The sequence below is a fragment of the Panicum virgatum genome, chromosome 5K (genome assembly GCF_016808335.1).
Source record: "Panicum virgatum strain AP13 chromosome 5K, P.virgatum_v5, whole genome shotgun sequence".
Classification (NCBI taxonomy): Eukaryota; Viridiplantae; Streptophyta; class Magnoliopsida; order Poales; family Poaceae; genus Panicum; species Panicum virgatum.
Window position 1 is genome coordinate 31,969,234 of NC_053140.1, and position 9,536 is coordinate 31,978,769.

The window sequence follows — 9,536 nt, forward strand, 5'->3', positions numbered from 1 at the left end:
ATATAAAAAATAAGTAGGAGGCTCCCGTGCCGATTCTCTAAAAGAAGAAAGATAATGTTGGAACATAAGTTTACTCTAGATGTTCAGTTTAATATTTATAGATTTTTATATTCGAATTGACATGCATGTTGATGTCATCATCGTCATTATCTTCTTGTGCATTCAATGCACACAATCTTTCTCCACTTTAGCTCGCAACATGCGCAAACAGACTGCAACGCTATGTTAGTGGGGTGACCGCCTATCTAATCTGCACTAATTAATCTTTTCATATAATTGCTGGTGTGATTGTCGTCTCTAACGACTCACTCCCGAGACGGCCTGGACCAAGAGCAAAAGGAACACGAATAAAACAAACAGGGAGCATATCCGGTGGAAACTAAATTTCCGTGAAAACCCGTGCAAATCACAAAAAAGATCATTTAAATTTACCAAAAAAATCATACATGTAGATGATATGATGATACATAATTTTATAAAATATCTTGTCCAAACTCAACTTCATTTGTGAGATATAAAAATAACAAATTTCTAATAAATCAAATTAGGAGGAGCCGTTGGCAAGGTACGTAGCCCTGCTCCGGTTTGGCACGGCAGAGCTGAAATGACTGCCGCGAGCTACTGTCATGGCACTCATAGCAGCCCCATGGTATGATCTGCCCCTTGGGAAAGACCAGCCTTATCTCCACCCCAAGCTCCAGCTCTCCAGAGCGCAGCTCCAACGCCATGCGCCGGCGCAGCTCGTTGGTGAGCACCACGTCGGCGTGCGACAGCGGGACGCTCAGCTCCGCGGACGACCGCTTCTCCACGCAGAAATCCGGCACGTCCGCCCAACCCACGACCACCGCGCCGCCGTAGAACACTGTGACCGTTACCTCCTCCCTGCACGTCATGAAGTCCTGGTTGTTGTCGACCCGGAGGGTGAGGTTGAAGCCCGGGCGGATCACCGGGCCGCTCATCGGGTCCAGGCCATGGGCGCCGTTGACCCTCACGGAGAAACTGGGGTCCTTGTGAACGGGCATCGACGAGGCGAGGAGAGCTAATAGAGGACAAAAGATAAAAAAGCTAACAAGGAAGCCACGGAAGAGGAATACGCGGTGATATTGGTCGCCGCCCCTTCTTTCGTCCCCTGTGCCGGCGGTCTTCATGGTGCGAGAGTTACAGATTAGATTGCGATGAATTTACAAAAGAGAAGACGCGCGCTTATATCTGATCTGGGGCAAGCCAAATCGCCAATGTATTCCAAATCCGGAAGGAGATGGACTCGATCTTTATCCGTCTCCGAGTACTAGTTCTACTCCAAATCTCTTTATTTGAATACAGTAATTGGTTTCCGTGCATAACATGTGAAGTCGTAGTTGTCTCATATCTGCACCTGTGCCCCTCCCAAATCCACCTCCGAGCGGCGACAAATTAGTAAAGCATAAGGGTTGTTTGTTACTGGTCAATATACATTCGTGGCCATGGATCTTGAAGCTCATCTACTCTCCCGTCTCGATGAGGAAGCTCGGCGACACTGGAGCTGCATAGTTTGTGTGTTTATGGCTGTGATATTGGTCGTCTCCGCAGTTCTTGCAGCTCTGCAAGGTTACACTCTCTTCGTCGACCCCGATTTAACAATAGGGCACATCAAGTTCTCCATGGAACCCGTGGCCTACACCGGACTAGATGGTGCCGCGCCCCCGTCCTTCAACGTGACGCTACAAGCGACGAGCACCTTCAGCCACTCGTTCTGCACCGGCGGAGGCGGCGCGACCTTGCAGGCGGCGTTCTCCGGCCTCACCGTCGCCGTGGGGAAAGTGGCCCCGTTTTGCCTGGAGCCAAGAGCACCGGCCGTCATCGCCGGCACCGTGTCGTCAGCGTGGACGGCATTGCCTCAGGATTTTCAGGATCGGATCAGCCGCGGCAGAGAGAAGGGCGGGGTTGAGCTGGAGGTCAACTTGAGCTTCCAGAACAAGTTTAAGGGGGATGTGTGGCTACGGTGCCGCGCTATGCTGGATGCCAACCTCAACAAAACTCCTTGCACGAGTTTCACACGTACTCCATTTATTCCTTTCTAGTTCCAGTACGTGCTACATTACGTTTTCTAGGGTACTGTATCTTCCAGAACAGCCTTATTGGTGGTTTATTTGTCTGTTTAGTATAGTGTTATTATATATGAGGTGCTCGACTGCTCGTGCAATTGTGAGTGTATCAGCGTAGTTATGAAGAAACTGTTATCCTTTGCTCACTCAAATCGAGCGTTCACCGGACTGATCATTTTAATCCTCGACGTTGTTTTTTTCCCGATGTTTCCTTCATAGCATTGTGTTCGCGGCCAAAATTGGCAAATACCGAGGCCGACCGGTCAGACCGGTCTCGGCCTGTTGGTCCAAGTCTGGTTAGAGTTTGTAACTTAGAGTCCTTTTGTAACCCAATTTGGAAGGAGGACGACCTCCCCGGTCTATAACTATAAAGGTTACGGCCGATTGAGGGTTTTTTAACCACAATCGAACCAATATAATTCTTTTTACCTTTTTTCAAACCCTAGCTTTTCCAACCCCTTTGCTATTTTTCTTGTGTCTCTACGGCTTTCGAGGGCGTCTTGAGTGGCCCGCCGACTTCAAGATAACCTTAGATCTTCGAGATCTGACGGGTCCCTCCCGAGTTTGAGGTTCTAGGTCTTCGCGTGATCTCTGCTCCGACCGGTCAGACCGGACTGCGTGGGATTTCACTGGTGACTGATCATTGCGATCCGTACGTGCTAGCATTTGTGTGTTGACCAAATTTGCATCAACATAGTTTTTGGCAACTCCATTGGGGAAGTGGAAGTCTGCATCGGTTCCAATGGCTGGTGAAAAGATAGACCCTTCCAAGGTAGATCCATCTAACACCATCGCTATTAACTATGAAGACCTACCTGAGGAGTGCCGCCAAGAGTTTGAGGCTGAACTCAAACGGCAAAACGAGGAGATGAAGGCAAGGCTGCTGTCATGCTATGGGAAAACTCGGCAAGGTGTGGTCGAGAAGAAAAAAATTGTCATGCCATCATTCCCATCTACTACTCCGCCTGCTTCTCATGTTATCACTGTAAGCACTTCTCCCCATGATCTTTATAGTTTACTAATGTCTGACCATGGGAAGAAGATCGACACCTCTCATCAATACACGCAATGCCATCCTTGATCTTACTGAGAGGATCGATAGGTTTGATAAGGGTAAGGGTGTAAGTCATGAATATTGACCTTAACCGTAATCCTTCGGTAGCGCCTACATCTACATCTGAGGTAGAATGTGCTATGCCACTGAATTATTTTGCTTGGCAGACACCACCGCCAGGTGCAGTTCAGCCACACAGGGCCGAACCGGTCAGACCAGTCGCACCGACCAGTCAGGCCGGCACCTTGGTGTCAGGATCGGTCAGACCGGTCCAACAGACCAGTCAGACCGGTGCTATGGTGCCAGTCCCAGTGACAACACCATCGCTTGCGCCAATTTTGAGTTCGGTTGCCCGTGACCAAAAGATGAATTGGAGGATTTTATACCGCCGTACACTACTATATCGTATGGCAAACCACCTTTTCTGCCCGCTATGCCGCAAGATGTTTGGGATGACTTGATTAAAAGTAATCCTCATTATGCCACACAGACTATGAGCACCACTGATCCAGCGGTGAATCGTCTAGCTACTAATGCCCAAACATTAACTAGTGGTAACAATGAAGCCGATCTTGCTAGAATGAAAGCGGATTTGAACATATTGTTTGGTATTAAACATAGTCAATTAGGCATAAATCCTAGTAAAAATCAGCTATACTAGAAACCATACCCTAACGCCTTTGATTTGGTTTCTTATCCTACGGTGTGGCGTGTTCCTGACTTTGTTTATATTTAGTGGGTGATGAAGACTAGGCCCGATCTTCCTAGAGGTAAGGGTACATTCGATTAGTGGAGATCTCGACGTTGATGATTTGGCTTCAAATCAGCAAGATTCGAACCCTGCAACCGCTACACCACTGCTCTGTTGGTTATCAACCAAGCACAACTTGATTGACCTCGCCGAGAAGACTTTTTCTGCAAGCGAATCAAAGGACACAAGCAAGAAGATGTAAACACAAAATCTGATATTGCAAATATGGATGAAGCGAATCAAAAGAGGGGTTCAAGAACTCGATTCCAAACGTAGATCACGCTAGTAATAAGGAGGAACAAAACGAGACTTCATGCATTATTTCAAAACATGCCAAGTTTGAGGCACAGCAGCAGCATTACCAGCAAAGATCATTCCACCAAAATAGAGCAAAGCTAGTAAATTCACTACAAGCAAGTCTAACTCTATGCTCAGTTGGAAACAAATGAGAATTAAACTTTTGTTCAACAGTGAGTTTCCAATCTAAATAAGCCTCAGGATCAGTAGTACCAGCAAAAGGAATCATGCTAAATTTAGTTTTAGCAAAAGAATCATTGTTACAACGATTATGATTACCTCACATACCTTGACGATTGCACCGCAGACGGTATGCATCTCGATCCTCATCATCATCAAGGACAGCATCCTCATCCTCGTCCTCATCACCATCATGAGGGTGGCATCGGTGTCGCTGTTGAGGGGGATGTTGTTTAACATGCTCAAGCTGGGTGACCAGTCCATTGATACTGCGCATCGTCTCATTGAACTTCCCGTCGATGTAGGTGCGCTGATCATCAACAAGTTTCTTAAGCTCATCCTTGGAGACACATTCATTGAAGTCCAAAGGGGACTCCCCTTCTTTTCCTGGCCCTATCATAGTTAGAAGACAGCAAAAGACAACACCAAAGTATTATCCCTATCAACTGACAAGTACTGGGTGGTGGTGAAAGTGGAGTGCAAAATCTCAAGCAGCTTACTACCGTCTTGCAAGTGTTCTTACCAAAGCCAAATAGGATGGTACAATCTGTTGTCGAGCTGGGTGTAACGGTTGCAAGCTGAACCTGTACTGATCGAAGTATATGTGGAGCTATGGGACAGACACAATATGTAGCAAGGAGTAGCAAATAACGAATGCAGATTAGCAAATTTCAATAAGTATCAAAAGTACAAGTCACAATTGCTCGCTAAGATGTGTCCTAGGCGTAGCACAATGTTGACGGTGCTTAAGTGGCATTTTAACACGTCAACTATACACAATAATAAAGGAAAATCATATGCCTTACTCACATATTTGTATCGCTAACCTCGCTCCACAGTTGTTTTCGAGTTTTGTACATTTCAGATGAGCAAGAGCAAAATAATACGAAAACACACAGCAGACGCAGTATAACTATGCAGAATATCGCATCCGGCGTCACACCCTTACAAAGAGGGCCCACATGTTAGAGAAAACGGGGCCTCGACGCAAAATGCACCAGAGGATAAGGATAAGGATCAAAGAATATACCATCCAGCTGAAGATTAGCTCATTTTGATGACAGGTGGGGTCGGCCGAACCGGACCTGCAACGCGTCCAGGTGCATCTCGGGGAGGAGTCACAGCTAAGGCACCTAATCACCTTCTATATGTGCATTTGGTGGGAACCGACCTCTAGAGCTATAAATAGGGCCTCCCCCCCACCTCAACACACTCTCATTCCATCATTCCAAGAAGGCTCTCCTCTCTCTTGCTCTCTTAGCTAGGTAGTGGAGCTAGGCTAGTTCTTCTTTAGCGAGCAAGTCATCCTCGGGGTCGTTGAGCAATCCTCAACTCCCGATATGGCTTTGTATCCGACTTGTCAGACTTCTATTCATAATATAGAGTTATGTCATGGTTGCTTTACTATCTTGATAGTTTATCAATCCATGCTTAGTTCGTTCATGAGTTATGCTAAGGTCTGAGGTTGTTACTAAAGTCATCTCAAACCTGGTATTGACTTAAGAAATTCTAACAAGCATTTCTGGCGCCAATGCCAGGGACGACATGTGAACAAAGTTATTGTGCTGATATTAACTTAGGCTTTGTACTAAGGATATAGTCTTTACTCTTTCAGGCTAATGTCACTTTATGTCTTCTTTTATTTTTGATTTGAAAGAAGATATGGGTAGTGTATGACTGGTTTCTCCCTGCTGGAAAACTACACAGACAATCCAGAGAGGCTCGTGAGAAGGGTGTTGGTATTTTGCAATGTTACGAATAAAATCCGCAAGCGCACGGATACCGCTGTAACTTTCACCCAAGAGTATTCCAGGGTATCATATCCACTGAGGAATGTGAGTACGCTATCTACGGGTTCAGGCTCATCCAAGGACACACACGCCGGTGTGGGGAAGATAGAAGAGAGAACTTTCTATATCTAGAATCTATGCCTAGAAGAGATCACGTCGCTATTATACTTCGAGCTACCGGTCTCGACCGGCTTATACAAGCCGATAGCTCCAGTAATAGTGCTCTATCCAATATCCGAACATGGAGGATTACTAGGGCTCGAACAGGGCTGTCACCACCTGCCGTCTACCTCTACAAACTGTGGGACTATTGGATAATTGAGTGGTATAGTCCAGCCTAGACACCACGTCTACGCCTTTCCCTACTAACCTTAGCCCTGGCCAAGACTACCCTTTTCTATTCGGGGTCTTAAGCTAAGATCAAATGCTACTCGCTAGCATACACATCAACTAATATAAGGCAGAGATGATAACTTGCGATCCAAACTCTAATTCCAAATAAACAAACATAGAAAGTCTCAAACACTTACAACCGAATAAGCATCCGTCGAGGTACAAGCGGAGATGAGTGCCGACAGACCCGGCACTTCCCCCGACTCCTCCTCACTCTCCTCCTCTTCTTCTACACCTCCTAGTCTACCTAAGCATTTAGGATGAAGGCCTCAAGCTCCAAGGGAGAAAGGTGAGTTGAGAGGGTGTGATGTGTGTGTGTCATTCCTCTACCCCACCCTTTGTATTTATAGGAGGGAGCCACAGGGTGAGCTGCAGCCGAGCCTCATCCAACCGCCATCAGTAGCCAATTGGAGACCTGCACGTGGAACCTGAAGGCAGTGGGGCCCACGGGTTGGTCGGCCGGCCTGCTTGGTCGGCCGAACCCCCAGTGGGCCCACCGACCTTGCACTTTGGCCTGTGGGTCACTTCCTGGGCCCACTTGTCAATGGCACGGGGATTGGCTTCTATTGATCTGGTTTCTTGCTCTGGTGGGCCCTCTACTCCATATTCTGACATGTGTCACATCCTGATTCACCGGAACATTGTGTCTTGGATCAAACCTTATCATTATGCTGCAAAATTAGCTCAAAATCACCTGCACACATTCTAGAACATCATCTGTGGAATTCGTTAGTAAATAAATCTATCCTAGCATTTATTCCACATTTTGGGTCCTTTTTGTGCAGGAGTTGACGGTCTAAATTGGTCGTTAGTGACCGTCAACAAAGGGCACGACCTCGCGTCGTTCCTCCTCTCGCTATCCTCCCGGCACAGGAACCCATTCAGAAAGCACCACTTGTTCTTGAGGCTATGGCTGAGAAGACTCTCCGCGAGTTCTCCGTCCCCTCCACCGACAATGTGGCCACTGGCCCCAACATCAACATCGGGGATGTGAACTTCGTGCTCAAATAAAGCCTCATTAACATGGTGCAGGCTAGCCTATTCTGTGGCAAGCCGAATGAGGACGCAAATGCACACTTGCAAAAAATTTTGGAGCTCTGCGACAACGTTGTTATACGGGGTGTCGCCGCCGATGTTGTCAAGCTTCGTCTGTTTCGCTTTTCCCTCATGGGGAAAGCGAAACAGTGGTTTTATAAGGAAAAAGACATCGACACCTGGGCCAAATGCTCCAAAGCGTTCCTCGCAAAATTCTTCCCGCTGGGCAAAACAAATGCCCTACGCGAGAAAATATCAAGTTTCCAGCAAACGGGGATGGAATCCATCCCAGAAGCTTGGGAGAGGCTACAGGAATACATCATGGCCTGTCCTCACCACGGCATGGATGAGTGGCTCGTCCTTCAAATCTTCTACAACGGGCTCACAATGACATCTCGAGCAAACATTGATGCCAATGCTAGAGGAGCGTTTCTCAACCTGACCATAGCCAAAGCAAAAGCATTGGTCGAGAAGATGGTCTCCAACCAGGGGTGGAGCGATGAACGACTCCAACCCCGTACAAAAGGCACGCATACTGTCAGATTGCTTATCCGACAAGTCCACCAGGGGTATGCCCGGTGGTAGATTTGTAGGTGAAGAGGGGATTCCGGAGCCAAGAACTAGATGGTTGCGAGTTGACGCTAGGGTTTAGACAGGTTCGGGCCGCTCGGGTGCGTAATACCCTATGTCCTGTGTTGTGTATTGAGCTTGACGATGAAAGGTGTAGATGGGGTCAAAGATCGATGGATGGGTCCCCTCACGGAGCCTTTATAGGCCAGGTGCCGTGGGTTACAAGTAAGGGAAGATATCTACTCAGGTTGTTACATGGAATCAGATCGGTCGAGATCCCAAGATATCCGGAATACACATCTGTGTCTTGATCATGATCCTCGAAGGAACCTTCTGACGTCCAGCCGAGTCCCTGTCCGCTGGGTAGTGGTGCAGAGTGGTCCTGGCCGAGTAGGTACCCAGTCGGGAGATAACTACTTGGCTGGGAGGTACCTGGATGTACCTCCGTCAAGCCCCTATGTGCTGAAGAGTTTGAGCTTGAATCTTGATGGTCGACTCGTGCGAAGTTCTTCGGGACTCATAATGATGTCTGACTCCCTTCAATCTTCCACGGGATGCGCCCCTAGGTGCACCCGTTGGGTGCAGCCCCCGAGCCTCGGAAGGTTTCGAAGAAGCTTTTCGAGGGTCAATACAGAAGCCTTGTTTGCCCAAATGTAACACCCGGTTTATAAAAGAACATAAACCGAGCAATCATATACGTGCCAGGATCAAGTCACACGTATATACAACAGAATGAACAGCATATCATAGCACATATCACGTAAAAAGATATAATAAAGCGAACACGAATGTTATTTATTACATTAATGACAAAATGTCTGATACAGTGGAAGCGAAGTACAAATACGATAAAAACTCTCCGAAGCTGAGCAGGGCGCCACAGGGACGTTGACTGGGAGACGAACGCCTAGAAGTCCTCGTAGTCCTGGTAGCGCTGAGCGAACTCCCTCGCATCGGCACGAACTGAGCAGCAGTAGCATAACCGAGAGGAAAAAGTAGAGAAGAGGCAAGAGTGAGTACACAACTTGTACTCAACAAGTATAACACAAACTATGAGGCTCTAAGGTTGGCTGACTGACTGCATTAGCTTTTAAGTCTTGGCAAAATTTTATTAAGGCTATTTACTACAAGTTGATGAATTACCATAAACCCAGTTACATAGTAATTAATCAAGATTAAACATGTTACTACTGAGAACCAAACCGAAACCACCAAGGTAACCCCGAGAGGCACCTCCCTCGTCGGAAGGAGATAACCCCACTAATCAAAAGGAGGATCTGGGCCGCTCATAACCGTGAGCATGGCTAGTATACCAATTTTACACTCTGCAGAGGTTGCACATCTTTACCCACAAGTCGTGAGTTACGCCAGTTGTTCATCAC

General features: G+C 47.3%; 1 non-coding gene across 1 annotated transcript; it reads right to left on the bottom strand.

Annotated features, from left to right (window-relative positions):
• Nucleotides 1-7,819: 7,819 nt before the first annotated feature.
• LOC120710936 lies at nt 7,820-7,928 on the bottom strand. The gene has a single exon (XR_005690104.1). It is a non-coding gene; the product is annotated as a small nucleolar RNA R71 (small nucleolar RNA).
• Between the last annotated feature and the right edge of the window lie 1,608 nt (nt 7,929-9,536).